Here is a 17,263-nt window from a genome sequence, read left to right as displayed (position 1 = left end):
TTCCGAAACTCTCGTAATTACTTGGGAAGTGGTTGTCGCAAGCGTTTCCACTTCCCTCTTTTTCTCTTCGCAGGTATTAGCCTGCTTCCTCACTTTAGTATCTACTTCAGATACTAAAGCCTTTAAAGTTTCCATCTTCTGTTGATTCTCTTTTTTCACTAATTGAATTTGTTCCGTCACCTCATTCTCGATGATCGGGGCAACTGCTTCTCCTACACTTTTCTCGATTCTGCTAATTTCGGAATCAAAACGAGTATTTATGCTCGCAATTTCCGCCTGAACGCCTATCATTTCCTGTTTAAGATTACCGATTTCGGTATTAATTACAATAATATCTTCTTTGATTTTATCAACTTTTCTGTTAACAACTCCAACATTGTTGTTAACAACATTAATATCTTTGTTCTGATTGTCTAGCTTCCTATCAATTTTTTCAGACTGAGGTCCTTGCTTGGCAGACTGAGGTTTAATTTCTGCCGATTGACTCTTTATTTCGTTAATCAAAACATTCAATAAATCAGTTAAATTCCCGGAAACTACCGGTTCCATAGCGGCTTCCTCTTTAATTGTCCCCCAGTATTCGTCATTAAGGGGTTCAGATTTGATTTTCACTTCCGATTCCGAAACATTTTCTAAAGTTTGGAATTCCATTTCTGCTCTTTGTTGCGTTTCGGCGGTCGCGTCTTTCATGCTAGCCGCCTGCCCCTGAACAATGGGTTCGGCGGTACGCGTTTCCCACTGTTCGACCGATTGTTCCGTACCCAAGTCTACCAAATGCTGGTAATTGTTGCCTTCACTCATTTTACAAATTTTCAATATAAATGACAAATCTCAAATCTAATTAGAATTCCTCCCACTACTTATTCTCGCTGACGTAACGACCTGTTCGTAACCAGTACTTTGTTACAAGATTTGCACAATGCAAAATTCGTGTCCAGAACAACCTCAAATGCGAATATTGTCTTGTCACCAGGTCGCCACGTGTAACCTCCCCCTCACTTATCGACCTTAATGACAGTGAGAAATTAAACCGCCTGCACTTAATAGAAATTTGGGAAAAGCAATCGTCACCGAAGTTAATTTGTCGGTAAAGAGGGAGGAAAGAGTTACATATAATGAGAGGAAAAATGCAAATGAAATTGGTGAAAATTAATTTTGAGAAAAGGGTAAAATTAATAAAGGAAGTAAATGTGCGGTCGTTACGTTAACAATTAATTGGCGTTAATTAGGTATTTGAGATTTGGGGAAAATTACGGTAGACAGTCCTATGGACAACTACTATAATAACTGGAAATGAAAGAATAATGTACATATACTTAGCATTAAAAGCGTGGCAACTGATGGTTGACACGTGTTGTGTGAAAACTGCATGTTTGTCAAAAGTAATAAATTTCGCTACACTCTGACTTAATTTAGCAAAAGAATTAATAAAACCGGAAAATTGAAAGTTAGTTTAGTGACTGAAATTAATAGTGAACTTTGTTTCTGAGGCACTACGAAATTCAATAAAATAAGGTTAGTCTTGGGCTACCTCAACAATCAGTTAAAAGTTACTTGAATCTACCCAATTTAGAAATAAGAGATTTAACTTTGAACTTGAATTAAATGATTCTGAACAATTAACAATAGTAAAATTTAGTACGTACCAAGCTGAGGTGCAGTCACAGATAAGCTAAAATATGGTAACAAAACTCGCACTCTTAATTTGTGCTTGTGTGATCTAAATATTGTCGCCAGCTATGAATACCTTAACTGAACTTTGAAATTAAAGCAGAGAAATCGAATGATATTACTTTAATGCTGGCGTTTGAATTGCAACGACACTCGAGTTCATTTCGGAAAAGGAAGGGACCCTGCTTGGTAATGCAATTGGGACAATGAGCAACAAAGGTTCATGCTAAGTTGCTGTATATTGCTAATGGAATAGTTAAAAATCTGAGGTCTGCCATACAGTTCTAAAACTTTACGTGCTTTTAGTCTTCCTTGTTCGTTGATTGAAGGTTTGCAGTCGCCGATCGGGGAGGTTGCGACAGTCACCCATTGTCGGCCGTTGCTGTTGCAGAAGCTGGATGTTGGTGCGCCTTCTTCTCGACACAGTCACTAGGCGAAACGGGCTCTTGATGTGCGCCAGCTAATGCTTCCCGTCCGCGACACCGCGTCCGAAACTATCATTAGAAGTCGAGCGCAATTACGTGCTGCCAAACACCGAAAGCGCGGCAACTCGCGGGAGCGTCACTCAACACACCTGCTCCACTGCCCTACTCCAGCCAGACTCTCCCTGCCCACGCTCCGTGCGCCAAAGTTAACACTACCAAAGATCCTAAACACTTTGGTTCTCCACACAAGCTATCGATGTAGTCGTTCGATAGCATAATTTACCCTAGGCCAGACCCAGCGTAAAAGTACAAATACTATTTACAAAACAAACCAATTATACATCGATATAAAAAATGGCTCTGAGCACTATGGGACTCAACTTCTGAGGTCATTAGTCCCCTAGAACTTAGAACTAGTTAAACCTAACTAACCTAAGGACATCACACACATCCATGCCCGAGGCAGCATTCGAACCCACGACCATAGCAGTCTCGCGGTTCCAGGCTGCAGCGCCTAGAACTGCACAGCCACTTCGGCCGGCATACATCGACATAAATTCATATATATATATATATATATATATATATATATATATATATAAAGTAAACCAATTACAATATATAAAGACACAGAAATGTCATATCTTCAGGTAACAAAATAAGGAAAAAATTAAAAACAACTGTTGTGTACCCCATAAGTTACTAAGTACTTGTTGTCAAAATTGTATGAATTTAATTCATGAGCACTAGTGAAATGTGGACCTCAACCAGACAACCAATTTACGGAACTCTCGTTCTGCACATGCAATGGAGAGTGGCTGTTCTCTACGGAATATATAAGCAGTGACGAGAATTCAAACCCCGTGTACTAAAACATGACAGAATGAATCAATAGGTCTTGAAGTTGTGGCCCCAGCAAAAGGTGTTTTAATATGGTAGCAACAATAACAACAATAACAGCTGCTGCAGTTTGTCACTGAACGATAAAAAGTTCCCGTATCAAGATCACAACATCACCACCACCTCCTTCATTAATATAACCATTCTCAAATATCGACGAGTCGAAGGAGAGTTACAAACATTACGTCCGGTAAAGTGATTCTGTAGATCCTATTCGGCAAAGGGAATTAATGCTCTCTTCTAGTAGTAAGTTGTACGAGATGGGGCTAAGGCTACAGTCCCTCTTAGACAGTAGTATATCGTTTTCGGATATCAGCAGTTCGCTGTGCAAACTTAGACGTGTTATTGTTTAAGTCAGTTGTCTGCTGCATGCTGCCCTACATTAGTAAAATTATTGAATCTTAATAACAAAACGTATCGTCTAGTGTAACACAAACATATGCTGAACCCGCTCGCCTTTGATGTAACTGGTGCCATAACTTAGTCTTACTCCCGGATAGCTGGTTTACAGCGACTTGTCCAGTTGTTGTAGAGCAGTGAGTGTTTAATTATTATTGTGACTTGGTTATCATATTTCGAAATTCATTCGACGAGTTCTTGCTTAAGTCAGTTCGTGTCATTTTTGTTGCGTCTAAATTCGTCGTTTGGAGTTGTCTGCTGCATGCTGCCCTACGTTAGTAAAATTACTGAATCTTAATAACAAAACGTATTGTCTAGTGTAATTAATGTTTATGTCACGTTACCCTGTTCATTGAATACTAATGAAGCCCGACCAACCGGCATGACATGTATTGACCAAAAATGATAGTGCATTGAGAATGGCTAATTTCTAGCTGAAATCTAGATCTGCCAATAAAAATTCCAGAGGACGACTGACGGCTGAAATCTATTATTTACAAATAATGTTTATGTGATTTCTGCATCACAGTGTAGAATACTTGTAAATGTAAAATTGGCTCCAAACATACGTCGCTATTACCTTATCGCGTATCTTGAATCCGGTTCTGGATCGCATCTAATAAGAGTTAAGATTATTTCTTCTTAGTATGTCAGAGTTCTACCGGCCTCTGGGGTCACACACCTTGGACATTACAACTATGTGCGCAGCTGCCGATGGTGTAGATATAGTGCCTTCTTCTAGGCAGGCACGACCACCGTTGAGTACAGAAGACTCCACGAACATGCTTACCCAACATGTAAGTGAAACACAGAAGTAATGTTTGTGCCAGTAACCACGTTGTGACCTGCCAATATCGTTTGCCAGACAAAATGCTAGTGTCTCGGTTCACTCACCCTAGTGTGGCGTTGAACGTGAAACGTCCCCTTTGAACAATTATACATGACTGTGTTTAAACTGACACACAATATATTTAGCGCAACGCAATCTGACTTTCAAAAATCCCTACAAAAGAATGGCCCTGACCAACATTAACCTATACCTTTCACAAATCACTTACCTCACAAAAATCTTCGTTACTCGAACTACTGCAATACAGCGAGCGCCACTACTGCCAGCTAAATAAAAGATTCAAACTACGGAAGGCACTAACTACTGCTGGCATAGTTAGTAAATGAAAGATTTTAATAGAGAACAAACAATGTATTTGCCTTAATAGTCATAATATATATAGCAGTTCATGACATCCAGTCTTACAAATTTCAAAACTCCGCCATCTCTCTCCCCACATCCACCACTGCTGGCGGCTCACCTCCAACTGCGCAACGCTACGTGCTGTTAACAGCCAACAGCCCAACACTACAATGGCAGACAACAATGCAAACTAGCCACAGACTGCACACAGCACAGCCTGTGATTTTCATACAGTGCGCTACGTAACGTTGCCAATAAGGAAACATAAACAGCCTACTTACATAGCCCCCATGCTCCCCACAAAAAATTTTACAAATTGTTTTGGGCAGTGGCCAATAATGATTTGATAAAATTTTTCATAATTACAATAACAAAGAAATCAAAGGGACACACTTATTGATACAATGTTGGTCAAAAGCTAAAATTTTCTCACAGTCCATAAAGACAGTCCTGATCGTTCTTCACAGTAAAATAGCAATGTTTTTCTCAAAGTCTGAGCAGTAGAAGAAAATGCACACGGAAGTAGTGGATTTCAAATGGTTCAAATGGCTCTGAGCACTATGGGACTCAACTGCTGAGGTCATTAGTCCCCTAGAACTTAGAACTAGTTAAATCTAACTAACCTAAGGACATCACAAACATCCATGCCCGAGGCAGGATTCGAACCTGCGACCGTAGCGGTCTTGCGGTTCCAGACTGCAGCGCCTTTAACCGCACGGCTAGTGGATTTCCATGCAGTCTTGAAGAAGTAGTGTTGTCCTTCCAACGAAAAGACAGTGCTGACTCTTGACATGCAGACAGGTATTGGTCCACAACAGAGCAAACCCACAGCAGAGTCATTCGAAATTTTGAAGAGTATTGGTAGGTAGGTCATCACAGAGCAGACCCACTGTAGTCCTGGTAGAGATTACGGTATTGGTGGCCACCAGAGGTGCAGACCAACTGCAGTCCTTGTAGAAATAATGGTATTGGTGAGTCATCAAAGGTGTAGACCCAGTGTAGTCTTTGTAGAGATGGCTAGCAGCCATCCACTGCGACAGTGCAGGTGCAAAATCACCATCGAAGAGTCTTGCGGAGAATATAGCAAGTCCATAAACCACCACTTGTGCAGTCACAAAGTTTTTGGAATAGTCCTTAGAACCAACAATGCAGTTATCCAGTCCCTTGCTGAATTGTTAACACACGTGCAAACACTAACAGTCACTACTTCTCACATATTGTCCATATACTATGACCAACAGAAATGTGTGCAGTGAAATGTAACTTACAAGTTACTTAATTAGATGAACTGGTGTTATTATAATTTTATAACATAAGGATACAATAACAAAGGTACAAAATACATCATTAAAGAACATAACAATACAGATAACATTTGTAGTAATACACACTTTACAAAAGAATAGAAATATACATATACATCAGTGTTACAGGAATTATGACATAAGTACATACATAAAAGATCAGAATAACTTTTGAAACATCAACTTCACACATGAGCATTAAAACAAAACAGAATAAATAATGTCTAAACATCTTTACGAAGTAAATAACATATTATTAATGCAAATAATATTTGAGGATAACAGTATTCCTCATCATAGTAAATGTAGCTTAGTATTAGAAGAGAAAAGATTCTATGAAACAGTACACAGAGACAGGAAGAAAACAAATACACAAGGGTGCACAAACACATAGTTGGATAACACAAAAGGAAAGGACAGTGTTTGTTTTCAGTGTAACATTTGGTACTGCAGTCCAACCCGAAACTTCATCCCGTAGATCATCCCTCTTATTTCAACATTTGCTCCAGCTAAAAAAAATCCTACCCAAGCATGCTTTCTGTATTCTGTTCACATCCTCTTTCAAAAATAGTTTTTCTCCACTGTACACAAATTTTTTGGCCAAACCATTTTCTTATAGCTTCTCAATGCATTTCTTCCAATTCATCATAGTTAGTTTTTTATATAGTCTACCCCCTCTTAAGCTAACTTAAATCTACTGAGCTCAGATGGTAAATTAAGGGACGACGCAGTGCAGCAGCACAAAACAATTAACACAAACAGCAATGACAATAAAATGAAAATTGGCAAAGCAAGCTACAGTAAATCTAAATTACCAAGCAATGCAACATTACAACTAATATGAGTCAATGTGCAGCAACAAGAAAAATAAATCAGTAGTAAAACTAGCGTAATACAAGGTAAAATTCAGTAGAACTATGCCTGGCAAACAGCAGCAGCAAATGCAGTAACTTACATCTAAACATGACAAAGCTCAAGCAAAAAAAATATTACACTAAAGATGGCCATGTCTAATACCTATGTCACATCTTAATACTAGCATGATGCATCATGAGAACTTACTCTAGCAGAGAAGTCACCAATCGTAAAAAATTATTTATGCAATTCCTGTGAAGGGAAATGTCTTTTTGTGCTCCTTCGTTTTTTTTTAGTAGATCATTAAATTATTGTTTAATGGATCTGTAGACATAAAACATTTACATTAGTACATCTATTAAATTTTATATTAACCAATGCTGCAGTGCAGCTAGAAAGTAGATATTAAACAAAATAGGCAAATATGTACAAAGGAAGGCATGAAACATCATTCACTAGCCATATGGCATTTCATAAGGCAGTGAAAAATCTCTCAACTAGAAAGACAGTAGTCATAATCGGGTGTAGAGACATAAAATATTTCTCGTCATTTCGTTAGGCATTTCAGTAAATATCATAAATTAAGAGCTCCACAGTGTAATCATATGTTTTCAAATTTGAGCGTGTCGTATTTGCAATGCTTTCTACAAAGAAATGTCAATAGCGAGGATATGGCCTCCTTTTTTCTCGACCTAATGGCTTTCTTTGTCAGACAACTATATCTCAGCTGGGCACCCAAAACGCATTACGTCATCACTTACATTTCTTAACGAAATATTTACGACAGCAGTTTCCGCTACAGTGACAATCTCATATAAAAATTTCACAGGTTGAGAATTTGAGTTACAAATGTGTAGAAACAAAATCCTGTAAATATAACAGTGTCAAAAAAATTTTCGCCGGCATTGTGATACATTCATGCATTTACATGCATTTCATAACTCTTTAAGTACGATTCTTGGTTTCCAACAACCTTTTTCACAAACCAGAGTCCCTAACTACTACTCATTATTTCTTACCTTATTCTTCGACACTTCTTCAATATTTCATCATAACAGATATGTAGCATAATCAAATAACTCATATAGCATCAGCTTGTTGATCATAAACATATCGCAACAGCATAATACACATAGTCATCGTAATAATAACATCATAACACCTCAGTCAACTCTCAAAATCGTCGTAGCTTCCTCCAATAATTTCAAAACCTAAAAAAAATTCTCTGCTCATGTCAAAAGTGCCATCTGCCTAAAACATACTTTAAAAATCATGATCCTATACCAAATACATCATTCAAAGCTCTCATAGTATCACAATGTTTCCGAAAAAATATGAAGAGTTCACAGAGTACATACAAAATACAGTTTCATAAGTGTGAAGTTATCTAACCGTGTAATTACGTAAACATTTGTCACTGATGTAGTAAAAAAAATGTTTGTCTCTCAGTTAAATGATCAGATAGCTGTGTAATTTATATGTTAGAGAAATATGGTACCGAAGTGTAAAGTTGTATAAGCAAATACCATATTAGCTAGGGCTCCTTGTGCTTGCCAGACACATGGTACACAAAGTAGGCGTGTACCCCCTGAGGATTAATGTAATTATACCCTCAGGTGTTACAGATTACAGCAATGAGATGAAATGTATCACGGAAAACCTTTGTATCATTGTACTTCAAATATCTTTAAAAATAAATGTTTTAAGTACAAAATTAATCACTCAAATACGTGTACTGTAGCGCTAAACTGTGCGTCTTGTTGTAAGATAATCTCTGTGGAAGTGTCGTAGTTATCGTCTTCCGAAAGCTAAGTTCTGCGGAAGTCAATGTACTTACCTCATGATAAACAAAAGTGAAATGCTTTGCGTATAGATATCTAAGTTATTACGCTTATTGCCGTGATGAAGAAACTACTGTGCTATAACGTATTGTTGTGCTACGGAAAAGGCTGTCTCATTGTAGCTATACCACAAAAGTTACTACTAAAACATGTATTACTTCCCAGAATAATTCAGAAAAACTGTGCAGATATAAAACAGAAATACCGCAAAAGCAACAATGTAAGTTGTGTCACATATTAATAGCATCGTGATATAATCGTGTAGTTATCAAAGAAACCAAATGCTAAGTCATCTTTAATCTCACCGAATGTACTTCAAATAAAGTGTATCTTTTCAAGTAAACCAAAATGTTGCATTAATATCTCATTAGCAGTATAGGTTCTAAGTATGTAAGCCTGATAATCGTTACGTAATCGTGTAGCTTGTTGCAAGAATGTATAACACTGTGTCGTCTGTTCACTATAACAATGCATTCGTAATTACTGTCTAAATAAGTTGCCCAGGTTCTTGACTGGATATTTAACTTCAAGCATTGTTGCATGGTAAAAGTTTCTAAGTCTGACAATGCATACTAGAAATGTGAAGTGAAAAGTTTTATGGCAAAGACAAAGTTAAAAAGTAGATTATCTTTCAATAAACGGTTTTACATGTGAAATGTGGTGTAAACCTTCACTCTTCCTAGTACGCAGAGTTTCAACTTCAACGCAATTATCATGTGGTATATGTCGGATTCTGTAAGGTCCATTGTAAACTAGAAAGAATTTGTGCCTCAAGTGTTTCTTCTTATGTGACAATGAATGAGCTTTAATGAAAACTTTCTGACCAATATATAATTTCTTTGCATTTGCTTTGACGTGTAGTTTTCTCCTTTTGTCTGCTGCAGATTTTATATTTTAAAGAACCAAATCAATTATGTCTTTGTGTCGAAGTTTACGTGTATTCGGGAAAGGTACAAGCTCTCTGATTCTGTTCGGTGGTTTTTCATTCTTCAGTACAAGAGTAGGTGGTAAAGCAGTGGAGTCATGAGGCGTTTCATTCAGCACATTTTGAAATAAGTGTAAATATCTGTCCCAATGCTGATGCTTTCTGTGACAATAAAGTCTGCAAAGCTTATTGATTTCTTTCATAATCCGTTCAGATGGGTTACAATGTGATGAGTACAATGATACAAAAACAGGTTTGATTTTATGATTCCGAAGCATGCGTGACCAAACAGCAGATCTGAATTGCGGTCCGTTGTCTGAAATGACTTTACTAACGTGTCCAACGTCACGTAAGAAATTTTTAACAAAGGCGTTGGATACAGACTGTCCAGTGGCTTTACGTAACGGAGTGAAAGAAACAAATTTTGAAGTAAGTTCAACAGCGACTAGAACGTACGAAAATCCATTAGATGTTCTGACAAGCGGTCCCAAGAGATCAACAGCAGCAAATTCTTTTAATTTAGAAGGAATGATAGGAAACAACGGAGCACGATGTGAGATAGTAGATGGTTTCGCCTTTTGACAAAGTTTACAAACAGACAAGACTCTTCGAATTCTCTTTTCCATGTCGTTAAAATAACAAGTCGTTCGAAGAATATGATAACATTTTCGTGGACCAAAATGTGCGTAGCTGAAATGAATGTACCAAATGAGCTTATTAACAAAATCCCATAGCTTGTCATCAACAGTGCAGCGTTTGAAGAGTATGTTGTTTCTAACCAGGTAATAATGCCGAATCTGAGTGTGTCTTTTCATGCCATTTACTTTTGATGTCTTTCCAAATCGGATCTTTATCTTGTTCATGAGCAATGTCCTTTAAAGATGTGGTGATGAAGTATTCAAAGGCGACTTTCTGAATGTAAAGAATACTGAAATTTTTCTCGAGGTTGCCTTCTGTGTTACTTTTCTCAAGCCCAGCCGGTGCGCGTGACAGTGCGTCCGACACAATGTTCTCCTTGCCGGGAATGTAGACTATTGTGAAGTGGAATTCTTGCAGAAAAAAATGCCCAACGTTTTAACCTGTCATGATTTAAGTTTGAAGACATGAGAAATTGTAATGCACGATGACCACTGTATACTTTTACGTGCTTACCAGAAAGAAAGAAACGGAATTTGTTAAATGCCCAAACGATAGCTAAAGCTTCTAATTCAGTAACGGAATAATTTTTTTCAGATTTTGTTAGCAGTCGGCTAGCAAAAGCAATTGTTTTCTGAACAGTAGTGTCATTTTCTATGGCTTCTTGAAATAAATGGGCACCAAGACCGACTTTAGAAGAATCCGTGCTAAGGCAGAAATCTTGTGACAGATCTGGATGAGCTAGTATAGGCGCGTTAAGTAGCGATTCTTTCAAATAATTGAATTCCAACTGTGCTTGTTCGTCCCAGATCCAAATAGTATTTTTTCCAGTGAGAGAACAAAGTTTTGATGTAACTAGAATTTGCATATTCAGAAAACGACGGTAAAAATTTACGAGACCTAGAAAACTGCGGACTTGTTTTTTTGTGGATGGAACTGGAATGGCTCTGATTGCTTCTACCTTTTCAGGATCCGGCTGAATGCCTTCAGAAGAGATGATATGTCCCAAAAACTTCACCTTGGTCCTACCGAATTCAGACTTTTCCAAGTTAACTATAATTCCAGATTCTGCAAAAATACGTAACAAACTGTTGAGGATGCGATTATGTTGTTCCCATGAGGCTTCTGCTATCAGAATATCGTCGACATATAAGGTGACGTGAAGTTTTAAGAACTCAGGTAATATGGAATTTAGCCCGCGAATGAATGCTGCCGAAGAAATGTTCAAACCAAAAGGAAGTTTCCGAAATTGATAACAAACGCCGAAACAAAGGAAAGCTGTGTATTTTCTACATTCTGGATGAAGTTCGATCTGATAAAAGCTGGATCTGAGATCAATAGAAGACAACACTTTTACACCATTAAAATTTTGAAGAAGTTCTTCTAACGTTTGCGGCCTGTCTGTTTCAGGAATGATGATAGTATTGATTTGTCTCGAATCTAAGACAAGCCTGATCGATCCATTTTTCTTCTCAACAACATGTAATGGATTGTTGTATGAGCTTACTGCAGGCTCAATAATGCCCTCGTCAAGCATAGATTGTATTTCTGTTCTAACACGGTCCCTATAATGTGCTGGAATTACGTATGGTCTAACACAAAATTTAGTATGCTCACGAACACGAAATTGGTATTGAAATCCCTTGATTGTTCCTGTTTTGTGAGTAAAAACTGTGGAATGTGCTTCTAAAATCTCAAAATGGTCCTGCCTAGCACTGCCATTACAATTGTCAGTTGTTTGAATTTTATTCTGAATTAACTCATTAGTTTCAAATATGCCATACGTATCATCCCTGTCAGTACTTGCAGAGTGATTGTTACTGTCTAGTTCCATAGAAAATTCCGAACTGTTGTCTAACAGAAGGTAAAGCCGATTAATTTCCTCGTCAAGATTTCAAAGATATTGACTTACCTTCTTTCTCTAAACATATTTCAGCATCATGAAAGTTTAAGATTGCTTTGTATTCATTCAAAAAGTCTACTCCCAGTATAATTTCCGTCGAAAATAATGGAACAATAAGAAAGTTCATAGAGAAGCTGTGGCTTTGACAAAAGAATTCTAAGTTGGTTTGTTGGCGTACATCTACACTTTTTCCAAAGATTGCACCTTGTAATTTAATCTCACGTAACGGAAGTGTGGGGCAATCGTTCGATTTGTTACATTTGCAAAAGGCTGTTTCACTAATTACTGAAATGGGACTGCCAGAGTCAAGTCCTGCCGTAAATTTTACGTCATTTACTGTAATGTGAATCACAGGATATGCAATGTTATTCTGTTTTACGTCGTGTTCCTGGAGTAAGATGGCCCTAATATCTTCCATTTTTACGTAATTACTAGCTACGGCAGCTGCGTCGTCAGTTTCATACGTACGTTTCGTGGCTGCCAGCGGTATGAGTCATTGCCTATTGTCTCTTTGTTGGCGCGCGTCGTTATTGGGATTTGGAGACCGAACTTCTACAAATTCACCTTGTCAAGAGGGCCCTGCTCTGTTTGAATACCACCAGTTCTGATGCAATTCAGGTCTGTCGTTACGATCATATCGTCTGTCGTCATGTCGGTAGATTCCATAGTTTCTTTCTTGTCGGTCACGTGGTGGAGAATATCTCCCTGAATCGTAACTGCGCGCTGGACCGTTGCGTCTAAATTTATTCTGTCTCCCTGGATAATAATTATTTTGGTTCCCAAATTGTCTGTTTCTCTGATTGTCTCTGTGATAGTCACTACCGCAGAGAGGAGATCTTTCCCTGTAATTATTACTACTCTGCCAATGGTTGCCATACGGGTGGTGTCTGTTTTGGTCACGATATGTGTTGTGAGAATAGCCTTGGCGTGTCCAGTTATTATTTCAGTGATCGTGGAATTGTGACGGATGTGACCTGTAATTGTTGTGCTCCTATTTTCGCGTCCCACGATTGTCAGTGTCAATTTCTAATTCTTGTAAGAGTCCCTGAAAAGCTTCAACGTCGTCTTTGCAACGTCCTGCCAAACTAATACGTTGTAGATGTTCAGGTAATTTGATTAAGCAAATGCGGATGAGTTCTGAGGGGCTGCATGGGTTTGACAGGTATTGATTCTTGTGCAACATGTCTTCGAAATATTTCACAAGACTGGAAAATTCAGATTGTTCGAAATGTTTCATCATTATGGTGCTATGTTTTACTCGGTCTTGTGTAGCTTGAGACCAATATGCTGAGAGGAAGGCATGATAAAATTCTCCTTCACTGTGACAATCGTGAATGGCCGATCGCATTCTTACAGCTGGTTCATTCTCTAAATAGCCACACATAAATTCTAATCTGTGCTCTAATGACCAGTTGGGAGGAAAACAATGAGTGAACTGATGAAGCCACGCTTGTGGATGAATGTCGTTGCCGGAATTCTTAAATGTTTTGAATTTGCGTGTAGTAATGAACAGCCTATAGTCAAAATTATCATGTCGGCAAGTCGCATTTCGGTCATTGTTACTTCGTTTCGGCGGTTCCATCTCAAAATTCGGTGTACCTTGCCAATTTCTTTCATAATTTCCGAAGTGTCTTGTGTTATTATTTTGTGGTTGTTCCGTATTTCTATGTCCCTCCTCCCATACTGAAGCGCGAGTGTCCTCTGAAATATGTAATTCTTGTATTAGTTGTGCCAACTGATCTTGTACTTCTCGGATTTCTCTTTTGTACTGTGTATTGATTTGATTTTGATTTTGTTTGAATTTCCTAATTTGTTCATACTCTTCAGTGTCAGTGAAAGCTACAGGTCTTGTGTCATTCAGATCATCATCTACCTTTGTAGATAAGTTAGTGAACTGATCTGAAAGTTCGGCTACTTTATCCGATAGTGAAATTATTTCCTCTGTGTGTTTTTCTGAACCAAGTTTCAGAGTGTCCATTTGTGTTGAAATCGTATCTACTGTGTCCTTCAAGTTTTCCTGAGTTTTTGCAAGTTGCATAAACGAATCGGTAGATGCAACTGAGTCAATTTTGGCTTGCAAGGTCTCATGATTTTCATGAACAATAATTTGCAGTTCTTTTATGGCTGCTTCGTGATTCTGTAATGCATTTTCATGACGCGAAAAAATAGGTTGGAAATGCTCACAAATTTGTGTTTTTACGTCGTTACAGACTTTTTGACATTTCGATTATATTTTATGTAACTCAGTAGTTAAATCTTCACGTGTTTGTTCAAGCGTGGTGTGAAGATTTTGTTCCATTGCGTCTAACTGTTGCTGTGTTTGTCTCTGGTGTTGTTCCATTGTGTCTAACTTTCGAAGATTTTGTTCCATTGTGTCTAACTTTTGAAGATTTTGTCCCATTTGTTTCTGATTTTGTTCAAGCGTTGTGTCCAACTTTTGTAGCCTTTGTCCCATTTGTTGCATTAACTGTAATAACAGTGCACTGGTGTCTGAAACATGTTCCTCAGTGCTATTCCGCAATGCATTTGAACCGGCAATATTCGCATTTTGAAAAGCAGAAAATGTATCTTGACTTATTTGAGAAAACGGTGAGGACGCAAAACCTGAATCTACAGTATTTGCAAGATTGTGTCCTGTCATTTCGGAATCCTGAGGCGAGCTGTTGCCGACCGATCGATCGATAATGCTTCCCTGTTCACTAATTGTTTGACTGCCTACACCATTATTTGCAGCCCGTTCCATTTCCCTATGCACAATTACCACATTACTACTTTGAACATAAGTTAATTCATTACATGGTGGCGCTAACACACTGCTTTCGTCTTCACTGTCATTTCTCAGTTTACTTTGTAGCCTAGTATTACGTTTTTCACACGCCATTATTGTCACAATATTTCACGCGACAATACAGAAAAGCACAATTTGAAGAGCAAAATAACAAAACACATTAACATAGCATTGAAAATAATATCTAGTTAATTGCAAGCGCAGCTGCGAAATACTTGGTGCAAATCTACATGCATGCCACAACTGTGTACCACAATGAAAAACTACAACTACAAAGGAAATTCTCTCTATAATTACGCGCTAGCAATAAACAAAAGCTACGCTAATTACACAAACTACAAGAAAAAGTCAGAAGATTCCAGTGAGGTATCCTCGGCTGAGGGTCGACATATGAAACGTCCCCTTTGAACAATTATACATGACTGTGTTTAAACTGACACACAATATTTTTAGCGCAACGCAATCTGACTTTCAAAAATCCCTACAAAAGAATGGCCCTAACATTAACCTATACCTTTCACAAATCACTTACCTCACAAAAATCTTCGTTACTCGAACTACTGCAATACAGCGAGCGCCACTACTGCCAGCTAAATAAAAGATTCAAACTACGGAAGGCACTAACTACTGATAGGCATAGTTAGCAAATGAAAGATTTTAATAGAGAACAAACAATGTATTTACCTTAATAGTCATAATATACATAGCAGTTCATGACATCCAGTCTTACAAATTTCAAAACTCCGCCATCTCTCTCCCCACATCCACCACTGCTGGCGGCTCACCTCCAACTGCGCAACGCTACGCGCTGTTAACAGCCAACAGCCCAACACTACAATGGCAGACAACAATGCAAACTAGCCACAGACTGCACACAGCACTGCCAGTGATTTTCATACAGAGCGCTACGTCACGTTGCCAATAAGAAAACATAAATAGCCTACTTACAAACGCTACGCAGTGGAACTTAATGCGATGAATCTGTTATCCTAGATGAATTAGAACATTTAGAACCATACAGGGCGTCCCAGGAGAAATGGTCAATATTCAGGGATATGACAAGGAAGATCATTTCTAACCACAAAATTCTAATAAACATGGGTTCTAAAATGTATATTTTAAGAGCTAAGAGCACTACTTCATCCTCGATACTGTAAAAATTACCTCTTCTACTGCAAGCTCTTTACTTTACATGTTTTGGGAGGAGGTAGTAAGACCAAACAAACAAACAAAAAAGTATAGTAAACATTGGCTGTATAACGCATATCTTAAGAGCTATGAGCACTTCTTCAAAAGAAGGAATGCGTTTCACGGTAGCGAAGAGGAACAAGTGCTCATAGCTATTGAGGTAAGCACTTTAGAGCCCATATTTATCAGACTTTTTTGGTTCGAATGATTGTTCAAAAATGGCTCAAATGGCTCTGAGCACTGTGGGACTTAACTGCTGAGGTCATCAGTCCCCTAGAACTTAGAACTAATTAAACCTAACTAACCTAAGGACATCACGCACATCCATGCCCGAGGCAAGATTCGAATCTGCGACCGTAGCGGTCGCGCGATTCCAGGCTGTAGCGCCTAGAACCGCTCGGCCACTCCGGCCGGCTCGAATGATTTTCCTCGTCACATCCTTGAATACTAACCACTCCTCCTGAGACAGCCTGTGTATTTAAGTTCTAAAGACACTAAACAAATCAGATGCAACTGCTAGTGATGTTCCAAAAAAAACACTCTCATTCTTATGATATATTTTCAGTTACGGAAAGAGCGTTGATGGTCGACGACACGGTAGAAGCTAGTATTCAACGGCATTATCTTCGGCAGTCAACGGATATCGTCAGCTCTTCCTCCAATGTAGACACAGCATGGTGAAACAATCATGAGAAGACATTTGGTTATAAAATAATTAATGGCGAAGTGGTCAGCACAAGAACTCCTTCGAGTTCCGTAGGTGCTCGCGATAAGCAGCACGTAGTACACCGTTGCTTCTGCTCGGCAGATACAGCTTCAATTGAGTGCCGATCCTCGACGACCTTGAAAACAGGCAGTTCGGAGTAAGAAGCGCAGAGCGACGTCACGCAATTTTGGAATGTCATGACAACAAGCAAGGTCACAAACACAGACCACACCCAAAGGCGGCCGTTGCACTGCTGTGTCCGGATGTCACATGCAAGCTTACAGCATCAGACCAGTGTCCGACACCGTATATGAGCCGTGGCGCCTTCTCTTTGCCGCCAGCCGTGTGTCGGATCTTCGCCCTAGCTTACTCTGCCGTGGCGTGATTGGCCACGTGAATTTCAAAAAGGAGTTGGCTCAGACAGGCTGAGAGATTGGTTTCCAGCGAGGTTGGAGGGAGCCACGATCTCGTCCGCGAGAGGGCAGTGTTATATTTCATGGCCTAATAGCCGATGGCTCCGAACTATAAAT

The sequence above is a fragment of the Schistocerca piceifrons genome, chromosome 1 (genome assembly GCF_021461385.2).
Source record: "Schistocerca piceifrons isolate TAMUIC-IGC-003096 chromosome 1, iqSchPice1.1, whole genome shotgun sequence".
NCBI lineage: Eukaryota > Metazoa > Arthropoda > Insecta > Orthoptera > Acrididae > Schistocerca > Schistocerca piceifrons.
This window is presented reverse-complemented; position numbering follows the sequence as displayed.